Here is a 24,470-nt window from a genome sequence, read left to right as displayed (position 1 = left end):
TCCGACTCCAGCTTTAAAAAAAATGTATTAATATTTCATAATTGAACTTTCATATGAATTTTATAAATGTTACTCAAATATATATGTTCTATCAAACTATGAACAACAGTGATAAGCAGTTCTGCTGGAGATAGAGACATTTCTTACTTGTGTGTCACTGTTCTCCACTGCCCTTATCTAATCTTATACTTGGTTAACCTCATGCTGCCCCAACCCCCCTACTTACAATGTATGAAACTGATAGTGAAAATGTGTTGCAAATTCTTAGTAGTAAAGCTCCTCCTCTAGACTAGATCATACTAGGTGTGCGTCTTCCAAGCATCTCACAGCTGCCTGCTACTCAGAAGAGGAAGACTGTAAGAAGTATTATCCTTTCAACAAACTTTGCATCAGTTAACTGTGAGTACATGAGGAATAATAACAGTATTACTGACCACTATATCAGTTGTACGACCTGGCAATAATTTTGTACAATTGTTTTTAGGAAAAACAATTGTCATTTGGATTGTGAATGCAGAATTAAAAACCTGAGAATGTCAAAGAAGCATCACATTAAATCAGCTGTATTTGAACATTTCACCATCACTCAAGATAGAAAACATTATGTCTGTCAGTGTATGACAAATGATCCAGACGAAAACAAATGCTGTGAAGCCAAGATGAGTGCATATTCAGGCAAAGATAAAAATGCTCCTACCAGAGCTTCTAATTTAAAGAGACATTTACAGCGCTTTCATCCAGAAGTACTGAAAGCAGTGGATGAGAAAGACTGCATCCAAACCAATGAACCAGTGCCCAGCTCTTCCAGCCAAACAAAGGAGCAGAGAACTTTGCAGCCATCAGTTGCAAGATATTTTGTCAGTGACAAAGTTACTGTGACAATGACAGTAGATACATTTAAAAAACAGATCATAGAGCTTGTTGTAAAGGATATTGTGCCTATTTCATTATTTTCATGACCAGCTTTTATGTGTCTGAATGGGGAAATGGCCCGCAAGCTTGGTGTTTCTCTGGAGAGAGAGAGTATTAGAAAATTAGTAATCGAAGAAGCTTTTAAACAAAAGGAAGAACTTAAAAAAACTCTCAAGGGACGCTTTCTGTTTCTTAAAATGGATGCCTGCACACGTCACAGAGTGAACTATTTTGCCATCAATGTCCGATTTGTTTGTGACAAAAATGAAATAGTTACCAAGACATTAGCGGTAAAAGACACCAAAGCTCACCACACCAGTGAGTTTCTCCAAGTCATGGTGGAAAAGGTTCTGCAAGACTATGAACTTAAAAAAGAGCAAGTTCTTTCTGTCGTAACCGACAATGCTTCAAATATGATAAGAACTATTAAGCTAATGAATGAGAGTAATGATGGTGACCAGCAGCTAGAAGAACATTCTGGGTCCACAGACACAGAAATGTTTGAAATAGAGGAACACAGTATTGTAACTGAGGAGCAAACTGAAGTTGCTTCAGATGAACAGCAACATGATAGTTTAGATGATCTTGTTGAAACTGTGTCAATATGTTCTTTCATTCATCACATGCGCTGTGTTGTGCATACGCTACAGCTGGCTATAAGAGACAGTCTGCAAGAAGGACATGCTGCTGCACTGATTGGCAAGGTGAGAAAATTGGCTACTGTTGCCGGAACCCCTAAAGTTGACTCAATTTTGAAGAGACGTGCTGGAAAAGGGGCAATTATTGATCAAGCCACACGATGGGGCAGTACTTACTTAATGATTCAGCGCTTGGTTGAACTGAAAACCTTTCTTGTAGACATGGCTACCCCTCAACTGACGCTAAATGAAAGTCAGTGGAATCAGGTGACTGAGCTGGAAAAATTGCTAGAGCACCCATTTACAGTGACTAAAAAATTACAAGCAGAGGACTTAACTCCAGGTATTTTCTTAAAGGAGTGGAAGAACCTGATGTTTCACCTGTCCCAAAGAGGAGGGTTAATTGCAAGTGGCATTGCTACATCAATGAAACGGAGAGAGGAGCTACTATTACAAAATAACATTCTTTTGGCAGCTGTTTATGTAGACCCAATGCATCGGATTCTTCTAGATGATCAACAGCTAAGTAAAGGAAAAGAAGCTCTGTTTGAAATAGCAGTAAGGATGAAAGGGTTGCAGAACAGTCAGGAGGAACAAGAAGAATTTGGTCGTCCTGCCACATCCTCACCCTCATCATCAACTGATGAAGAATTTAATTTCGAAAAATATTTGGATCACAAGGACCGTGCAAAGCGTTCCCGCATAGAAGAAGAGTCATCCCCATCAAGGAACACAGCCAGTACATTTCAGCAGAATTTTTCATGTGCACTAAAAGAAATTGAGAAATTTGACCGTTCATCAAAAATAACAGTGCAACAAGCGATTCCTCTGTATCCTGACATTGTCAGAGATGTTGCCCGAGTGGTTACTGCTTTGCCACCAACACAAGTTAGTGTAGAGAGGTTGTTCTCTGCTCTTAAAATAATTAGATCAGATTTGAGGGCATCCATGAAGGAGGATCTGACAGAGGCAATACTTTTTCTGAGGACAAATTTATAGATTTCTTCTTATTAACTGCATAAAAGTGTTTATTGCATATTTACTTACAGTTTAGAAAAGTTTATAAAAGTTATTTTCTATATTCTAATTGTATTCTAATAAATGTAGTTTTTGCTCTAAGTGGTCTGATTACTTATATGATGGTGAGAAACTGAATAAGCACGATGTTTAATATTTTACAACAGTAAATTTGTTGTTATGAATTGGCCATTTATGAAGGAGTCGGAGCCGGAGTCGGAGTCTGAGTCGGAGCCTGATAAAATCCAGGAGTCGGAGTCGCAACTGTGGCTTACCGACTCCACAGCCCTGTTTCTAACTGTTCTACATTTTCTCCCGGTCGCAAATCATACAAGGTGGAATAGTACTCCCTGAAAGCTGAAGCTATTCCGTCTGGGTTTGTAATTTTGGCTCCATCCGACCCCTTTACCGTATATATAAGAGACCTAGCCTTACGCTTTTTAATTGTGGTTGTCATAAATTTTGACATTTTGTCTCCATGAGCAAATACCCTGTGTTTCCACCTAGTATAAATTTTTATTGAGTCTTTGTTTAGTAAGTCTCTAAGAGATTGTCTCTTCTGTGAGAGGAGAGCTAAGGCATCAGGGTCCAGTGTCATTCTATGATCTCGTTCTAGTGTTTGGATCTCTTTATAAAGAGTGTCGGTTTTTTCTTTTCTGCTTTTATTTTTATGCGAGGCCATAGAAATCAATTCACCTCTTATTACAGCCTTGTGAGCCTCCCAGATAGTAGAAAATTTAATATTTTCACTCAAGTTGATCTCAAAGTACTCTTGAATTTTCTTTTTTATTTTATTTCTGGAGGGTTCATCTGCAATTAAAGTTTCGTTTAGCCTCCAAGGGATATTATTATCAGTTGGTTCAGATGTAGGGTTGTTCGGATGCGTGTTAGTGCATTCTTAGGAACACTAGATTTCCCAGTAGAGGAGTCTATTGGTGGTTCAAGAGGAACATTCAGGTCACCTCCCAGGATCAAAGTGCCCTCTACAAATTGACTTGTCTCTCTCATAATTCTGGAAAACCAGGTGTCTTGTTTTGTGTTGGGGGCATATACACATCCTATCGTGACCAGTTTGTGTGCCAACTTCCCCTTTATGAAAATATATCTACCATCTCTGTCATGAATCATGTCGATATGCTGAAATGGTGTATTTTTGCAAGAGCGATTGCCACTCCCCTCCCCTTCCTGGAAGAGGAAAACGAGTGGAACCATGTATTATAGTTGAGTTTCTCAAAACTCGGGGTTTTTTCCTGTATAAAGTGGGTCTCCTGCAGGCGTGCAATGTCAGCCCCCAATTTCTTAATATGTGCCAATACCTGAGCTCTTTTAATTGGCGCGTTCAGTCCTCTTACGTTGTATGATGCTATTGTCGTTTCTTGCATACGATCAGCCATGTCGGGTCAGTGGGCGCCAGGGCTCAGGACAAGATGAAAGGTGATTCGCCGATGGACATGGAAATACATTTTCTTAGCATTTCATCCAACTTGAATTTTATTTTAGTGTTTTCCAGTACATTGTATGGTAAAGTAAATGGTGTCATTCAAAGGAACAACTCAAAAAAAAAACAAGCCCTCATACAACTGTGTCAAAAGAAAAATAAAATGTATGGCATTTGTGATAAGGGAAAGGAAAAATGCATACTTAAAAATGAAAAATTGGCTGTGGATGCCATTGGCTGTGGATGTAACCTTAAAAAATGTATTTTACAAAATGTCCTTGTAAATCTAAAAAATTGCAGCTAAAATGATAAACTGTGTAATGTTCGGTAATTAAAATTACTTAAAAAATTGTAACGTTGCCAGATGGTGTTTCCTTCTGCACTTCCTGGCATTGTCCTAAAACTTTGGTAAATGTTACCCATTACTGATTTTATGTGGGACTAATATCTATGTTAATCCTCATTCAGAGACTGTATTTTTCTTCTGTAAGTGTTCCTTTTTCTGCTAGTTCCTTGAAATATTAGTTACAGAAGTCATTTGCATTGTGCTAAACCTCTGTTTTCCATACACTGACCGTATTTAAAAAAATAATAATGCGGCATTCCCAAGCAGATGGCTTTCTACTTAAAGGGAACCTGTCAGGTCCACCATGCCCTCCAGCCCAGGAGCATTCACTTATTTATGATTCCATTGCCTGCCTAACCAGCCCTTTTTAATGTTTTTCTGTACAAATTAGGTTTAAAAAAAGCATTTATATTGTCCCTGTTTGCTATGCTAATAAGGGCTTTGACTAGTCGATGGCGCGTTAGTTGCCCCAGACTAGTCAGCCCTCTTTCCATGTTATCACGCCCCTGTGGACATGATATAATTGGTACAAGTGGCATCATCGCCACTCATGCAAATCTCGCGCATGTGCACCCTCATTCTGGCAGTGTCACTGCATCTCTGAAGCCAGGTTTACACATCCCTTCAGGGGCGTGCACTTCGCAAGACCGGAATCCATTGTCTAAGCTTCCGGACATGCACAGTGCACTTCTGAAGCCAGGAGCTGTACACCCGCCTGCAGAGGGGTGATAACTTGGAAAGTAGGCTGACGGGTGTGGGGTATCGAACGCCCCTTTGACTTGTCACAGCCTTCATTAGCATAGCAAACGGAAACATTCTAAAAGGTTTTTTTTTTTTTTTTTTAAACTTCATAAACATTAAAAAAGGGCTGGTTAGGCAGGGAATTTACTTATAAACAAGTGAATGCTGCTGGGTTGGAGGGCATGGGGGACCTGACAGGTTCCCTTTAACTATTACCCTTTTTGAGTTAAACAAATTAAGTAAGAAGTTTAAAAAAAGCAAAGGCAAAAGAAAATATGGAAAAAAACCTGACATATCTACAAATATACATGCAGGCCCATATTCACCAATGTGTGTAAAGCTGTTTGACAAGTCCCAAAATTATTGCCCAACTAGAGGTTGTGCAAAATTTTTTCAACTTTAGCCGTTTTCACACCAGTTTTGACCAGCTCCACCAACATGGGCAGAGGTGGGGTGGGACTGGGGCTGAACTGGGCGAGTGTTGTATTTCGGCACAGTTTTCTAAAATAGCACATTATAAGTAGTGAAGTTTTAATTTAAAAAAACTGTACATTTTTCAAAGTTTTCAATAAATTATATTGGCAGAGTTTAACAAAGTAGCAAAGAATATATGGACTGATTTTAATTTGTAACATAAAGTACAATGGGGCAGGTTTTATCACTTATTTTTCGTTTTTGCGCTTGCGTTCTTTCCTTACCTTATTCCAAGAGCCGTAACTTTTTTAAATTTACATCAGCATAGACTTATGAGGGGTTATTTTATTGCGGGACAAGTTGTAGTTAGGAATTATACTATTTTTAGTACCATAAAAAATACTGAAGAATGTGTAAAAAAAAAAAAAATCAAAATGAGATTATATGGTGAAAAAAAAAATGCAATTCCACCATTTTTTTTTGGATTTTATTTTTACGACTTTCATTGTGCGATAAAACCCTCTCTCCTGTTACTGCCCTCCCTCCCTTTTTACCCAACCCTCCCTGAATTTCCCTCCCCATATGAAAAACTGAATGTTGATTATATTGTACTCTATAATCCTTTATAAAAAAAAAAAATGACTTGGAAAAATGATTGTTCTTGGCAGTATGATTAAAGCGATAACAAACATTTAGACTTTTTTTCTATTTAAGTAATAAAAAAAATTCTGAATATTGAAAAAAAAAGTTTTTTTTTCTTTTGTGTCACCATATTCTTAGATTAATAACATTATTATTTTCTGTTGATGGGGCATAGTTTTTGGATAGGTGCTGATGTTTTTATTGATGCTAATATTGTTAAAGATACTTTGATTGCTTTTTATTACAGTTTCTTAAGGAGTTGACGTCACCAGAAAAACATACCGTAATTCTGGCATTTTTACTTACCGTAGTTATTTTTTCTCTTTACAGTGTTTAACGATCTGGTAAACTAATTCCATATTTTGAAAGATCAGAATTTTACAAATGCGTCGATACCAAATAATTTTATCTTCTTTATTTTTTATGGAGGAAAAGGGGAATGATTTGAATTTTTATATATATTTTCTTACTAATTTTTTTATTAAATCTTTTTACATTATTTTTTGCTCACCTTAAGGCCTCTTTCACACGTCCGTGTCTCCGGTACTTGTGGTGACAGTTTTCACACTTACCGGAGACACATACGTAAACCCATTCAAATGAATGGGTCTGTGCACATGTCAGTGTGTTTCCACGGACCGTGTGTCCGTGGGCAAAACACGCTGACATGTCCGTTTTTTGATGACAGCATGGTCGGCAAAACGGAGAACACACATTGATGTCCTCCGTGTGAGACCCATCGGGGAAGAAGCGCTACAGTAAGCGCTGTTCCCCGGCGCCAGGTGCTGAAGCCGGCTGTCATCATTCTCCCCTGCTCTGCCAGCAAGTATAGGAGAATGATGAGCATTATAATAAAGTCCGAACAACAGCAGGTGGTGGCTTTTGGGACTCTTAACCCCATCAACCGACAGCTGCTGTTGCTAATAACAGTGACAGTAGGTGCGGATGATCGGGGTATTCCACAGCCCCCATCTGCTGTCATTCGGACTTTAATATAACGCTCATCATTCTCCTCTGCTCGCTGGTAGAGCAAGGGAGAATGATGACAGCCGGCTTCAGCACCTGCCACCGGGGAACAGCGCTTACTGTAGCGCTTCTTCCCCAGCGGCTGTCCGTGTGGTACTGTGGCGGCACACGGTTGCTACACGTATGCCACACATAGTACGCACACGACCACGGATATCTCCGGTACCGGAAATAAACTGACATATGAAAGAGGCCTCAGGAACGTGCACCTGCAATAGTCCAATCACTTAAACTGTATAAAACAATAACAGCATATAATATACCGTAAACCTCAGTCTCTTGTAAAGCCCAGCCTGCAGCTGAGCTTCACTGGAGTTACCTACATTGCAGTGATGGAGCCTTCAGCAGACGCCTGGCTGTTAAATTAACCCATTGATCCTCTGCAATAATATCGCTGGGGGGCTGATGAGAGCCGCTGCGTGCCAGCACTAATACACGTTCCATTTAAACGTCGCTGACATAGATTGACAGCAGTAATTAATTGGTTGCCAGCAGCTGCCGTTAGACAGATGCAGGCTATGTAATATGCTGCTAGTAAAGGAAACTTAGCTCCAAACCCAAGGACCCCTTCCCAGGACATTAATGCAAAGTATTTTTGCGGGAAGGGATCAACAAACTATAAGAAAAAGTTATAGCCTACAGTATATTAACCAATCATCTTTCATTTTTCTGTAGCAGGATAAAAAATGAAGCCTATACTGTGAGTGGTTTATTTGGGCAACAAAGAGTTACTTCTAGACCAGAGATGTCAAACTCAAATACTCAGAGGGCCAAAATGAAAAGCTTGTACAAAGTCATGGGCCAACCTTGGTATTTATTAAAAAAAAATCTACAATTTAAAACATTTTTCCTTATCATCAAATATAGCGATGAACTCTTTCATATGGAAGCAAACTTGAAGGGATTGTCAGACGCAGATGGGGAATGATGGGAGAGGCAGCATCTCCTGAGCTCCCTTCTCCATCATTGCTTTCAACTGTATCGGCATCCAGGATGCTGATATAGTTGAAAGTTTGATGCTGGGCGGGACTCCGTCCGATGTCGCAGGTGAAATATACTTGGAGGACCCGCCCGGTGTTGCGGGTCAAATATACTCAACCTGTGGTCCATATTTAGCCAGCGGGCTAGAGTTTGACATATGTGTTCTAAACCATTTCATAAAACACTCCCCTCAATGTGTCAGAGACAACAATCTTAGAATCGTGTGTGAATAAAAGCTTTAAAGCTTCTGATTGAGTGAGAAAATCCATAAGGCCTGTTTCACACTTCCGTTTTTTCAAATCCGTCAAAATCCGTTGTTTTCCGTAAAAAAACGGATCCGCCATTTTTTGCAGGATCCGTTTTTTTTTGTCTCATAGACTTCCATTACGGTTACTGCGGATCCGTCAAAAAAACGGATCCGTTTTTAAAAAACCGGATCCGTTTGCATCAGTTTCCGTCAAAAAAACGGAAACGGATCCGTTTGGCGGACACAAAAACGGAAGTGTGAAACAGGCCTAAGATGATTTTTTTTTTTAAGAGACTCTCAGCTCTTTCTATTGCTGGACATGAATGATGCATAAGAGACCTCTGCTCAGCAGCAGATGCATATGTGTTGTCAGCCAGTTTTACATGGATTGTTCAACATGCGAAGAAAGATTTAAAAAATAATCATTATCTACATGTACATGATAATTATGTAGTAAAACATTTTACGATTCTGGACATACCCCAGCAGTAGGCTTTATCTGCTCAGAAGGCTGAGAGCCTTTGGAGATAGGGGGGCACTCCTTGCATCTTTCTTCAACTCTGTTGTGGCATCAGTCATCTTCTTTGGTGTGGCGTGCTGGGGTAGTGGCATATCAACCAGGGATAGGAATAGGCTGGACAAACTGATTAGAAGGGCCAGCTCTGTCCTGGGATGCCCCCTTGATCTAGTTCAGGAAGTAGGGGACAGGAGGATACTGGCCAAGGTGAGCTACATGGTGCAGAATGATTCCCATCCTATGCATGAGACCGTGACAAAGATGTGCAGTACTGTCAGTGACCGGCTACTTCATCCTAAATGTGAGAGGGAGCGCTATCGAAAGTCCTTCCTTCCTGCTGCAGTTAGACTGTATAACCAGCACTGTCCAAAACGGAGAACGACCCAAACAGTGAACTGATAGATCCAAAGCTGTGATAGTCCGGTTATATATATATTTTTTTTTTTTTCGTATATGTACCTACCTACTGTCATTGTAATGCCCTTATGCATCTGTATCTGTACTTGTTCCTGCCTTGCTGCTGTAATGCTCTGAATTTCCCCATGGTGGGACGATTAAAGGATTATCTTCTTCTTCATGGGGGGAAAAAATCTGCAAGTACAGAACTATTGCTTTTAAATCTTTGTACCTTGATCAGCAGCTCCTCTCACACAGTATGATGCTGCCGCAGCTCCACACATGATACGAAGCCCCCAGTCATCCCCACACACAGTAGGATGCCCCCACACACAATATAATTCCTACACACAGTGTGATACCCTCCTACATGGTATGATACCCTCACAGCCCTCCCATACGGTATGATACCCTCACAGCCCTCCCACACAGTTCGATGCCCTCACAGCCCTTCAATACAGTATGATACTCTCACAGCCCTCCCACACAGTACTGTGCCCTCCCACACAGTACAATGCTCTCACAGCCCTTCAATACAGTATGATACTCTCACAGCCCTCCTACACTAAGATACCCAGACAGACCTCCCACACAGTACAATACTCTCACAGCCCTTCAATACAGTATGATATCCTCACAGCCCTCACACAGTGGAATACCCACACAGCCCTCCCACACAGTACAATGCTCTCACAGCCCTTCAATACAGTATGATAGTATCACAGCCCTCCTACACTGTAGGATGGCCACCAAGTTTTTCCAAATACAATCAAAAACAAAAACTACTTGCCTAACCCAGTTCTCTCCCCATGGAATTCTCAATGCAGCGTATGCACTAAGACTTCGCACAGCAAGCGGGAATATAGGGATATCATCATGTCTGCTGCCCTGAGATTCAGAGGTAGTGTCACGGGGTTACCATGACAGTGTGGAGCCAGAAGACTGGAGCATCTGATGGTCCTACTGAGAAGTAGCACTTCTCCTTAGTTTTGGTTTCTTCTGGCAGAACACGGGTTAATTGGCTCTGGGCTCTGTTACAAATCCTTGTCAGAGCAAGCATTTGCGGCATGGCCAATGGAGGGAGAGGAGTTCTTATGAGAAGGAGAGTTGGAGGAGTTATCTGTGGCTGTTGCTTAGTTTGTATGCGTGGTACTTCCCTATCCTTCTCTATTTTGATTCATTCCCCTATCTCCACACCCCGATGCATTCCTCTGATATATGTGAGTGAATATTTTGTATGACTGGAGTTTTCTGTTAACCCTTGTCTGTGTTGCCTTGTTTGTCGGGTTGGTGTAATACGGTGCACAGTAGTGCCCTTCTTCCCTGGGTGGGGGAAGAGATCAGACAGAGGGCTAACTCAGGAGATAAGCAAGGGTGGAGGCCACGGCATCTTCACCTTCAGGAGTATCCAGGGTAGTAGGGCGAGCTAGGGCACCCCCTAGGAAAGGAGCCTCTGGTCCCAGGTCACCTGACAGCCGTGTCATGACAGGTAGAAGATGGAGCCGACATTTCTCTTGTCCACCATTATTTTGAATGATATCTGTATCCAGAGGATGTAGATAATGGTGAAATTGAGATGCTTAATGAGTGGTGGCGGTATCGTGTTGTACGCTGCTGTTTCCAGCCCCAAAAGGCCAGATGTAGCCCTCTAGCCACACTTTGCCCATGTCTGAGTACGAGTAAGACGGTAATCATTATCTTTTAAAATGTATTACATTTCAGAAAAATTTTATTCCCTTTTTGCCCACTTTCACCACTTACAGTCAAGTATTCTATACTAATATTTCTACAGTTTCACCGTGTCAAGGAAGTAGCATATAAGAGATCTTCTAAATTTAATGACCATCTATAACATCATGGTCGTGACTATTGCTTTGAGGCCAAATTTGACAATGTGAGTCATTTGTCTATTGTCTGGAAACTGCTTGCCGCGCCACTAAATAATAATGCTATATGCTGTCTCTCATTGTCATATGAAATAGAAAACATTATGAAGCGTCAATTAGGTGTAAGTAGAAAAATGCTATCATGTATTTTTCACACAGTAGTGTGGATGACATGCCTATTGGCAATTGGATAATTGTCTGCTCATTTTATCTGCTAACTGCACATAAAAGCTAGCTGTTTTGTATTTCCTTTACGCTGATATAATTGATGTGCCCTTTTTTATGTCTCTTGGTAATGCATAGGTTAATTTATTTCCAAGGTAGCCCACAGACTGTTTTAAATATCCTTCTGCTGAAAATGTGTCACAGTTGCAAATTTCATGCAAAATGGTCTATATTTGGTACTGTAACATTCAATCTCTCATTCTGCAGCATGTCTGGTGATGAGTCCCAGGCTTTTAAAGTTGAAATTAATATTTCAACATCCCCACAGCCCCCTCCTTTTGCAGAGATCTAAAGCAAAGCTGGCTATAACTGCGTTCCCATGACAAGCGCCCAATGCCTGTCAATAGAATCTTTCCATTTCTGTTGGAATTAAGGTAGAGAGATCCTAATTACCGGTACAGCACTCTTGTGTCCTGCAGCCGTCATCATTGATATCCTTTGGACTTTTGCTCTGTAAATACAGATACAGTCCAACATTGGAAAAAGAAGGTCTAATGACGAGGGATAATTGAAAGCTTTTATCTTGAGGAGGCAGACCATTTATGTTCTAGGACCGTACATGAAGTAACCAGAACCTATTAAGCAGAACAAATACCAAGTATGAGGCTAAGTAATTTTGCATTATATTTCCTCTACCATATGGCAGGTTATCCAGTGGTGTAATTATGTATAAAGGTTAGAACAACTGCATACAAAGAAATATACACAGAGGTTGTGTATATGTATTATCCAGAATGCATATAAGTAGATTTTTTTCTCTCTGAGCTATCCGTATCAGATAGCAGCAGTAATAGCTATTTGTGTATATGAACAGTGCAGGTGTTAGTGTGCTTCAGTAAGTACGAGGACAGTGGTAACCATGTCATTATCATCTAGCTTGCTTTCCATGGGTGGATACAGAAATCTGATTACATGCTATCATTGATCTGGACAAATTGATATCAAATGCCCAATCCCTTTTGCTGTAATTACATTAAAATAATCCAGGGACATTTAAAAGTGTTACGAAATATTTATGCTCTCTTCCTTTTTCCATTTGTCACGTGCAGCCTGTGCTTACTAAATATGTGTACCTTGTCATTAAAGGAACAACTAGGAGGGGGGTATTTACATGTGGCACTCTGTGCTTGTTTCACGCTAAATATTATTGCATTTTAAATTTTGAATGACATAAAGTTTTCTCCTGAATTTTCCTTGTTTATTTCTTATTTGTATCAGTTGTGTGTTTCCCATTTGTAAGTCCTGCTAGAGGTCACTGCCAGGAGCTTTACCCCCTTCTCTCCTGTAATATGCATACACCACCAGTCTGAGCTTACATGTTTATGGAGGCGTTGGGCAATGTGACAATCTGCACTGATGTGTATAGAGTGAGAGAGCTTATAGAAGGATTTTCTAATGTGACACAGCTGATCTCAGCTGTACTTCCCCTCTCCCCCCACTAACTACCAGAAGATGAAAGCTGAGAGGTGTCAGTAATGACACTCAGATCAGGTGTATGCTTTTCTCATAGCAAGCTGTAATGGTTCTGCAGTGACAGCACATTATCTATCATATGTCTCACACAGGGGTAGCCTGTTCTACATTGTGATGTTTTTCTTTACCTTGACTGTTGCTGCCTGCTTATGATTGGTCATCATCATACAGGGGGAGTAAGTACACGTCCCATGTGAAAATGCCCACTTTGAGTTAATTCAAATTAGCTAGTTAGCTACCAAATATTTTGATTTTTAATATCTATGCAATGGAGAGTCGAAATTAAAAAGAAAAAAGTTTTATTCTGCTCTGCAACCACTATTATCATTATCTTGTGTCCAGTTTAACGTGAAATATTGGTGAAAGGTCCTATTTATCTGTGTTAAAGCACGAAAGCTAAAAAATGCTACTGGTGTTATCAGTGCATGGTACGTGTGTCCATTTCTACCCTCAGTATCTCATCAGTGTTTTTTCACAGTTGAATAAATAAATAAATTACCGTCTTCTCCTTTGCAATGCTAAATACAAACAGCACATAGACTTGTATTGTATTCATGCACGGTCCATGAAAAAGACATGTAAATAGCACCATAGATTATAATGGATACATGTTTTATCCATGGAAAACAAAAAAAGTATAGAACAAATATGTGCAAAAGAAGGGACGTCTGAATTAGTACCAGTTATGACTTGTATTGTTTAAGATTATTGTACTTGTTTTTATGTATACCCCCCTCACATGTAAAGCGCCATGGAATAAATGGCGCTATAACAATAAATAATAATAATAATAATAATTAGGCCTTAAAGAGTACATCTCATGCATTTCAATTTAATTTAAGTGATTAGAATATACAGTTTTGGGTAGATGTATGAAAAAAAAAAAATATTTGTTGTATATAGAAACCAGTCTGTAAAGCCAGTAAATTTGATATCTTAATATTGCTTTTGTGGAGTATTATTGTATTTTTAAAAACGTTGCCGGGGGATATAATATTGAAGACTCACAGACTTGCATCCTGTATTGTTTGTATAGACAGTAAAGTAAGGCTATATGCTTTATGGTAGCAGAAATAAATGAGTCGGTTGACAGTAACTGTCACAGATCAGTCTCCAGGAAGTGATGTAGTTTTGTTCCCTTCCCCAGAGATCAAGGGTTGGTAGTGTAGATGCTAGAACTTTATCTGTGTGTAATGTTGCTATCTTTATTTCTCCAGATCTCCATCCCACCTTTTAGTGACAGTGACATGAGTCTGCTTAAGGAATCAGCAAAGCGAACTACGGAAAACAGAGGAGGTCAGTCTAGTGCTTGTTTTGTCTACTTTGCTGGCAGTTGTCAAAAAATAGAACCTCTCCTGATTTTTATTTATGTATTTTTTATATTTATGCTCAGATTAATGATTGGGTAGTTACCTACGGTAATTATATTAGTATTCCAAGCTGAAAACATCACCTATGCTCTTTTGACATCTAAGATTAAGAAAATTATTAGCCAAATTTTTTTTTTAGCTTGCAAATTAAAAATCAGCTTCATTTATTTCAGTTTGGATATATCACTTTTTTCCTTTATTTGTTGCACATAGCATTATAATGCATCATACACTAGACCGCAATATTAGGACATGTGTGCGCATTACCCATACAAGAGTTTTTATGACATCCCAATCTAAATCAATGGACATGAATTTGGAATTGGTCAACTACACCCCCATTATGTAGATATAAGAACTTCCACTCTTTTGGGATGACTTTCCACAAGGTTCTGGAGTGTCTGTGGAAACCTTTGCTCATTTATCCAGAAGAGAATTTCTGAGTTCAGACACTGATGTTGGATGAGAGGACCTGGCATGTAGTCTCTGTTCTAGTTCATCCCTAAGGTGCTCGATGGGGTTGAGGGCATAGCTCGTTATGGACCTTGCTTTGATCACTGTGATAAAATCGTACCTATTCCTGAAAGGGACTTCCCCAAACTATTCCATAAAGGTGATATATGAAGCAAATCCGGCCAATTTAGGCCTATTTAGGGTAATACTTTCAAGAAATATCGAAATCCAACAAAGAAAAAGGAAACAGAATACCACTGCATGTTTCAAAGATAAATATTTATTAATGCATAACACTCAATTAAAATATGGGGAGAAGTGGCAGAAAAAATAAGACCTCAGGTATCTAGGTGACAGTACCAATAAAATAATATTGCAGCCGAGTAAGTGAACACAAGGGCATGCAATTGGTATCAAGGAATGTAAGACTTTGGTCAGTCATATGATCAGGATATCTAAAAGTGGTTGATCAATAGTTCTAACCACAGAGAGCATGCATAAGTAAATACAACAGATGATAAATAAATGCACACATAAAAAGATACCAGAACAGTAAAGTTTGGCGTCCGTACCGAACACCTACTGTTCGGGCACGGACTTCACTAGGAAGTCCTTGTTACTGTTCGGCTTCGGCCCTCTGAACACCGGGTGTTTGCCGCCGGTTAGACAGCTGCAGTCCCCACGCTGTCAGATGACAGCGTGATCTCGCACCTGCGATCGGAGGTAAAAAGTTTACCTCTGGTCACTTGGGTCTGCTGATAGAACTACTGTCAGGATCCTGTCAGCGCCGGCGTGCAGCCTCCGCTGAGCAGGGACTCACCCGCACTGTAGGGAGGCCCGGGGTCAGGTACAGCCGGAAAGTACAGATACACAGGACCTGTGGACGCTGAAGTTTAGCAAGCAGTCACAGGACCTACGGTCATGTGACTGCAAGGGGGCATGGTTTAGCGTCCTGCTTTCAGAGATGGCAGGACACTACACAGAAATACTCAGAGTCAGGCAAAACGGAGGTCATACACAGATATCAGTAAAGTACCAGGCATGAGACAGGACGGATAGTCAGGGCCAAGCAGAAGTCAAAACCAAACAGACCTAGAAGGTACCAAGCAGAATCCATAGCAATATCCAGAGAACAGACCGAGTCGTACACAGAGAATCAAGCATCCAGAACACAGCACAAACACACTCAGGGGTCACCACACAATGCCAAGAGCAAAAGTATAACTGACGGGGATGGGAGCATCCTGAGGCTATAAGAAGCCTCTCCCAGAACCAGGGAGAGGCCACAATCATAGCCCCAGGTGTACAGGTAAGCCTGCACTGGGATCACAACCTTTAACCCCAGAAATGCCAGTCATCAGCACTGGTTCCAGGCATTAACCCCACGTGTGCGAGTCAAACCCGCACTGAGATCATGACAACAACTTCTCCCATCAGCCTACGCATGTTGCAACTAATAACAGTGAGAGCAAGTGGTGGCAGATGGAAGTATTCATCTATGCTTTTAATAAATAATAAAAAAAATGACTTGGTTCCCCTGTCTTTTTGATAACCAGTAAGGCAAAACTGACAGCTGGGAGCTGCAATCCTCAGCTGTCAGTTTTAGCTAGGTTGGTTATCAGGAATAGAAGGGTCCCCACGCTGGTTTTTAATAATTTAAATAAATAATTAAAAATAAAGTCTTGAGGTCCCCCCAATTTGACAACCAGCCTTGCTTAATCAGACAGCTGGTGGCTGTTATTCTCAGGCTGGTAAGGGACCATGGATATTGGCACCCCCAGCCTAAAAATAGCAACCCGCAGCCACTCAGAAAAGGCGCATCTATTAGATGTGCCAATTGTGGCGCTTTGCCCATCTCTTCCCACTTGCCCTGTAGTGATGGCAAGTGGGGTTCATACTTGTGGGGTGATGTGACCATTGTATTGTCTGGTAAAATCAAGCTCACGGCTTAGTAATGGAGAGGCGTCTATAAGGCACCTATCCATTACTAATCCTATAGCTGTATTGTAAATAAAGACACAGCAAGTATGAAGTCTTTTATTTGAAATAAAAACAAGATACAGTTTTCCTTTTTTTTATTTAAAAATAACAAACACAGTTCTACTCACCTAATGCCCATTCCATTGAAGCTCTCGTCTCCTGTAATAAAACAAAAATAAATAACAACAATATCCCTCACCTGTCCGACGTTCTGTCCCATGCCGTAATCCATGTCTGGTGATAACTAGTTTTCAACCTGGACGGTGCCAAGATGTGATCGCCAGGCTGAAAACCACTGGAGAATGAGCTTGGAATGAGCTGCTGTGAGTGCAGCATCAGTGACTAGCAATGAAGTCATCGAGGTTACTGCAGGTCACTGAGGCTGCATTCTCAGCTGGGCCAAGAACTGTGGTGACCTCCCTCCAGTGAAATCACTGCTAGCACAGTGAGAAAAAGTCTCCCGCTGCAGAGGCGAGTTCACCGGGAGAATTTCACTGCAGTGAATATGAACCGCAGTGAACCTAAGTGAATGGAGTTCGGGTCCGAGTACTGTTCTGATACCCGAACTTTTTTTTGATTGTTCAGCCGCAACCACTGGACTCGAACAGCCAGGTGTCCACCCATCTCTGCCATAAAAAAAATACATCGATCATTGTAAGGTAGTGCCTATTGTTCATGTTGGGAGACACTCACTCGGCAGTGGATTAATCACGTCAGGCACGGGTTGTTCACATAAATCAGTCCATCTGGTTTATTGTGCAGCATAAACCATATAGCAGCAACAGTCTTACATCAGAACAAATGTAGATTCATAGTGGAGCTCCACTCCCTTAGCCCTTTGGTCACACAGGCTGTGCTTTGTCCAGCAACCAGGCTTTACAGTCTCAGTTAATTCCCCCTGACCGGGTTACCTCTTAGCTGCTTCTCAGTCCTGGCGTCCCTTTCCTCCTGGGGACTGTCCAGTACTCACAGGCTATTACACACAGGCCACACACGGTCAGCGGCGTCGACATGTGCGCTTCAGGAAGGTAGCCCACCTTCCAGCATGACAGCCTTCCGTGACCTTTCCACACGGACCTATCAGATCCAGGCACTCACTCATGTGACCTACCCTGGTCACCTTATATGGTCCGTAGCCACGCCCACCGGATCACATGACTATGACCTCATTGCAGGTCCTATATCAGACACCCATGCATACACACATATACAGGCTTACTATGGGCGTTTTTAGACACATGCCCCTAGGTGGGTTTGTAGGTGACTGGTTCCACCCATCTCACCAGCCACCTGAAAGCTCTCCCAGATACATTGTAACCAAAACCTCAGCAGTACCTCTGCTGATCAACACTCGTTCAAGCTTCCATCCCAGGGCCACCCCCTGGGATACATAACGGTCATTTAGCATCCTGACGTTCATTCATCCAATCTCCATTACCACAATGGATATGCGTGTGTGCATGACCCATACAGCGCCCCCTAGCTGTCACAGTGGTCACTGCACCACATCATATAGTAGTCATATAACGAAGTAAGTGCATTAGTCTATTCAATGTTATCCTGGATCTATAAGTATCAAAAAATATAATCATGGAATTCAACCCAAAGTTATCCTGCCTTTAGTGTTCAGGAAGAAGCACCACATGCATGTTTCGCGTTAGCTTCTTCGGGTATGCGGACGCATTAAAATTTCCTTTCACAGGGAACTAGGGGCCTAATCTGACCCCTGAAAGACAGCCTCTGTCTATTATTCATCCTTCACCAAACCTTACAGTTAGCATGATGCAGGCAGGTAACTTTTTCCTGGCATTCACCAAACCCATTCTTATCAATCACACTGCCAGAGAAGTTAGATTTGTCACTCTACAGGACACGTTACGATTGTTCTGTGTCCTCCAACCCAGCAGCATTCACCTACATAAAAAAATCACGGACATCTGAATAAAGTCCAATAAAATATCATGTTTCAGTTCGGTAACTTATTCTTTCAAAAATGTTAGTAAAGGCCGAATGCAGCACTAGGGGCTGGGTTTCATATATCTGCATCAATAGAACTGAATGATAAACTTGAACTTAATTGTACTTTTGTCCGTGTAGAGTAGCAGTGAATATGATAGTCTGCTGATACCTGTAACATAATTCTCCACAGTTGGACAGATAAGTTTGTGATTTTACATTATAAAAGCAATTTGTTCTTTGAAAAGTGGGGAGGGATCATGTCACAAGTTCTGCACATGATCATTTTCATATGATTTTTATGATTTAATTTCCTTTCTGCTCCTGGATATTCCCATTTACAGTGTCCTGTTCATAAAGCCTGCTTGTGTGGTAGTAATCCAGAAGATACAATGCTTAATGACACAATGTCACGGTATATACAGTCTTACATTCTGTACATATGATATGTTTGCTTCCTGCTTCTTTACACTGCACACTTGCTTGGTTTTTGGCTTGGTAATCTGGACCTATCTAACCATACAATCGCTGTGAATTCTTCCATTACTTTTTAATTTTGTGTTCAGATTTGTAATTTGAATGTTTTTTTTAACTATACCACAAGCAAAAGCTTCAAATTTAATTCACTAAAGTGAATTTTTTTAGCGTTAGGGTCACACAAGCGTATAAAAGATGGGTCTGATTATCATCCCGTTAAGTGAGACAATTTTTTTTCTCACTTGTCTTGAATGTGCAGTCCAATTATCTATGTTACAGAATTGTAATGTATGCTCGGTATATAGTGGATGCTATACTGTGGTATCAGAATTTTTTTGCACACATCCACACAATTTCTGCGTGAAATTTCAGCTTGCTGCGATTTTGTTCGCAGACTGATTCTGTCAGTGAAGATAATTGACCATCAGCATTGACCCATAGAATATCATTGTCCAAGTGCAATCCGATAAAAAAAATCGGATCGCATTCGTCTGATTTCTACGGTGGTGTGAGCGAGTTGACTTGTGTCTGAGTGGATGTAAAGGCTGGAGCTGCAGGAAGCATGTACTCTGTATAGTCTTGTAGTGCTCAAAATAATGTTCATATTATTCTATATGATAGAAGAAAACAGCATTTTGGTGACCGATTCCCTTTCTCTTTTTCATTTATTTGTGTCAGTTTCCGTTTGAAGCACTTTAAGTTACATGGAAAAGAAATATATGGGAAACAATGATGCTATAAGTTACAACTTAAAAATACATATGATCCATGAATAAACAGTAAATCTATTCTATTATTTCTAAACACTGTTTTTCGATGATTATTTTTGTATCTCCGATCATACTGCACCCACACACACAAATGATACACCATTTGAAAGATAATAACGTACCATAGAGAAGAAACGATCGTCATCTGTTTTCTGCTCCATTGTTTTATCTGCCTGTTGTTGGTATGATGATGCCACAATAAAGGATTATTTTGCACGGTACGGTCAGTGCCTATCCGCTTTCTTCACTATGGTCATTTGAAAGGTAAACTTGCCCCCTTCAGCAGGAAAATAGCTAAACAAACCACACATCCACGATTTGATCACAAAATATAGTTTAAACATTAATTTTCATAAACCTGCAGTAAGGAATAATGACCTGCAGGTGGCACCACAGTACCCCAAGCACACTACCACAAAGCTACTTACAGACATCACAAGCAAATCCAAACATTTGCCTTGGGGGCTTTCCAGCTTGCCGAACTGCTTGCCCAGCCTATTTTAGCCAAATTGGAGGATTGCACACTGCACTGCAGGTGAGGTACATATGCAAACACATTTGTAAACATGCACTGCCTAATGAATTGCACACTTGCTCCGTTCATACTCCACCCACACAAACAAATGATACACCATTTGAAAGGTCAAATGACCTGCAGTTGGCAGCACACTACCCCAAAGTACACTAACACAAAGCTGCTTACAGACATCACAATCAAATCCAAACATTTGCCTTGGGGTCTTTCCAGCTTGCTCAAGTGCTTGCCCAGCCTATTTCAGGCACATTGGAGGATTGCACACTTCACTGCAGGTGAGTCACATATGCAAACACATTTGTATACAAGCACTACTTTTTCGGTGTTAACTTCGCCCCACACACACAAATGGTGAGTCACATATGCAAACACATTTGTAAACATGCACTGCTTTTTGCAGATTACTTTGCCCCCCCACACACACACATGATACACCATTTGAAAGGTAAACTTGCTCCCTTCAGCAAGAAAAGTGCCAAACAAACCACACATTCACGATTTTATCACTAAATACAGTTTAAACATTTATTTTCATAAACCTGCAGAAAGACACAATCATTTGCAGGTGGCACCTCAACCGGAAGACATTTTTTGGCCTCTACTTATCAAACCAATGTATTGTATTACCAATCTACTTATATAAATACCTGTCTGTGTTCATCATCTCATGAAATACATTTACATTTGATCAGCTTGCTTTTTCTGAAATTGCCTGCGCCCCCACAACCAATGTGCGAAAATTTCGCACTGGCTAAGCTAGTACTTCTATAATAGGAATAGGTAAAAACATGAAAGTAAGTCAGTTACAAAACAAATCGCCATTAAACTATAGGCTGTAGGTTTATATAAGAAATATACAGTACCAAGGTCCCAGGTGTGCGTGGAGAAAAAAACATCAAGTGTCTGACCCATCTTATCAGTACATTTACATATAAGAAAAAGGTGGAATTCTCTGGAATCAGAATTCGAATCGCAGATATCAAGATGTTATTAGGCTTCGTATGACCTACATGCCTATATAGACGACTTAGAAGGGCTGATCCTACTGACACATTCCATTTACAACCACTCTCATAGAGATCAGTGACCATCACAAGTCTGATTTCTTCATCTGTGGATGTAGCTGTTGTAAAAATTATAATTTAATGTTGTTAACAGCAAGATGGGCAACCTCATAATCTCATAGAGGAAACCATAAATAAAACACAAATTCAAAAATGAAAACTAATTTGGCGAAAAGAATATGTATTGTTATTTTTTTTATTAGTATAGCATTATACATAATACATTCTCTTCAAAGTATGGTAATTTAAGGTAAAATTGAATGCCTTATGATGTATCATTTGTAAGGGTATGTACACACAGAGGTTTTTGAGGAGTCTTTTAGAGCAGTTCTGCTCCAAAAGACGCCTGAAAGATTGCTAAAAAAAAATATGCTTTAAAGACTTTCTATGAATTTCTATTGGAAAACCACTCGGCTGTTTTATGTTCAGTCTTTTTAGTTTCAACGGTTTTATTGAAAAGGAAACATCACTAAACATGAACTACATTCACATTAGAGTGCAAGGATCCCCTCGCAGGGGGAAGTACATAGGAAAAGACACAATATGTCGTACGTTATCCTTGACATCATTATCTTAATTTTTAATTATTTGTAGAAAAACAAATATAACATGACTAATCTAGTCTTAACAGAATGGGGAGGGAAAGAGGGGAGTGTATGATGAGTGTCAATAGTAAAGATGAATAGACGTGAGGTACTAGAGAGTTAGTTTTAGAGACCATAACTGTAAAAGTCAATTACCATGTCAGCACGCTATGTGGATAAGGATATCATCCTGGAGAGGTTGTCACCCCCATGGGCCTGAATCCAGGGGTCCCAGATATTTCGAAAAATGTCGAGAGAATCAGATCTGATGGCTTCTATTTTCTCGTATAACATTATCAAATTAACCCTTCTCGTCACCTGCGTTATTGATAGCGTACTAGTCTTCCATCTGCTTGCTATGTGGTTTCTCGTTGCCATTGCAATAAAGTCAATAAGATGGCAAATCCCATTATTAGCATTGATTGGTCTGTCTCCCAGCAGTAGTACTGACGGCGACAGAGGCAATTTCTTACTCAGTAAATTGTCAATTAGTTTTACCACATCTTTCCAGAGAGACTTTACTATCGGGCACAGGGTGGATTTGATTTAACCACTAAGGACGTCTAACTGGGTGAGCTGGCTATAATTTTTCTTGTTTGGATTTGATTTAAATCTAACTGATTTAAATCACGATTTAAATCACTAGTCAGTAAGGCTTGATTTAAATCAGTGATTTAAATCAAAGTTTCTACCTAAACTAGTTCTTGCTACTTTAACATGCAAGTAGATGAAGATTTTTAGAATCACTTTTTATATTACTTTTTTCTCCCCAGTTTAATGGGTTAATCATTCATATTTGGACACCACTGTTCTGTTGTACTTAGGAAGGAGAAAAATAATCCTGACCTTAATAACAATTTAAATAGATTTATTCAACTGAAACAATAACAACATTACAGCATAAGTTATTTGCTTAAACATACATCCATGTTTGTTAACTAATTTGGCTAAACAAAATATATATATATTTTAAGAAACTTAGACTGTCAGCCCAGCCGACACATGAAAAACTTAAATACTACTGTCCCTGCTGTCCTCTGTAGCTCACTTGTCGTCATCTTCATCATCATCTTCTTCTTTGTTCTTATTCATAATCTGGAAAAGAAAAACAAGCTTTCCTGCTTTATTGGGTCCCAACCGATTTCTCAATTTAGAATGAATGAGTCCAAAGAAAGAGAATATTCTTTCAACGCCTGCAGAAGAAGCTACTGCTGTTAAAAGTGAAATCATTACTTGAACAGTCTCTAAATCCAAGCGCTTAAGTGACTTCCACCAGTTTACTGGTGTGACCTTCCTTAAAATATCTTCAGCAAACATATATTTCTTGAATGGTTCCCCCTTAGCTCTGAAGTTTATTATAGTTGGCATTAAAGATGGATGATTGCTGGATACCCATGTCATAGCTAACTCCTCTTCCTCAGCACTTAGGTTTTGACCCTGATATTGGATATTGACAATATTTGCCAAAAAATGAGCTGGAGTCAGTGCTTGTCCCATTCGTTTGTTTACTGCTTGTAATTTAATTCTGTCCATGTGTAGTTCTGTTTTTAAGTGTTCACTCAGTTCCTTCCAAATTTCAACAGCATCCGCAATAAAACAGCTATTTTTCTGTATTTTGTTTAAAGCTTGAGAGATGGGTTTCAGGAAGCTCAGCATATGTTCAACATTTCTATTAAGCCCAATGTTGAGGATTTTGGCCGTGACAGTGCCATCTATTTTATCTCGATTTTCTTCACAAAGTGTCATCAGAATAGGCCAGTTTTTGATATACTGCTCAAAACAGTCCACCACAGAGTTCCATCTAACATCTTGTGGGAGCGTTAGCTTGGTTCCACCCATCCTTTTCAGAGCTGCTGCAGCAAAATGATTATTACGGAAGTATTCAGCAATTTCAACAACATTAGCCTTTATTTCTGGAACACTTAAGTCTTTGGCTAAGAGGTGCAGCAAATGAGCACTGCAACCATATGTTATTAGCAGCTTTGTATTCCCTCCCTGCTCTTCTAAATCTCTTCTCATCTTGGATACGTTTGCAGCATTGTCAGTGACCAAACTGCGTACTAGACATTTGAATTTTTGTTCACATGTCATTATAGCTTTTACTGCCACTTCTTGTAAGTATTCTGCTGTGTGTGCATTTCCTGACGTATCAGTTGTTTGTGCAAGGAAGACTTTACCTTCTTCTGTTGTTATACAAGCACATACAATAGGATCATTGTGGGCATTACTCCACCCATCAATACTTAGGTTAACAATTTTACCATCCAGAGCTGTTGCACATTGCTCCATTTCTCTGTCATACACTTGATCCAGCAGTTTCCCTGCAACATCAGCTCTGCTGGGTGGACTGTATCCTGGTCTCAGTGACTGAACCATATTAAT

At 40.1% G+C, this 24,470-nt stretch overlaps 1 protein-coding gene across 12 annotated transcripts in view; it reads left to right on the top strand.

Moving 5' to 3' along the window:
• PITPNM2 (phosphatidylinositol transfer protein membrane associated 2) overlaps positions 1-24,470 on the top strand; it is a 525,412-nt gene that overhangs the window by 144,928 nt on the left and 356,014 nt on the right. For 10 of the 12 annotated variants that reach the window (XM_073586075.1, XM_073586064.1, XM_073586068.1 and 7 more), the window contains one exon: positions 14,117-14,195. The exons of the other annotated variants lie outside the window; for them this stretch is intronic. The gene's annotated coding sequence lies outside the window, so the exon portion shown is untranslated. The remainder of the gene's footprint in view (positions 1-14,116; positions 14,196-24,470) is intronic. 12 annotated transcript variants of the gene reach the window in all.

The sequence above is a fragment of the Dendrobates tinctorius genome, unplaced genomic scaffold, assembly GCF_039654945.1.
Source record: "Dendrobates tinctorius isolate UK_male_01 unplaced genomic scaffold, ASM3965494v1 ptg000090l, whole genome shotgun sequence".
Taxonomy (NCBI): Eukaryota; Metazoa; Chordata; class Amphibia; order Anura; family Dendrobatidae; genus Dendrobates; species Dendrobates tinctorius.
The sequence above is the reverse complement of the archived record's forward strand: the minus strand, read 5'-3'. Positions and strand labels throughout refer to the sequence as shown.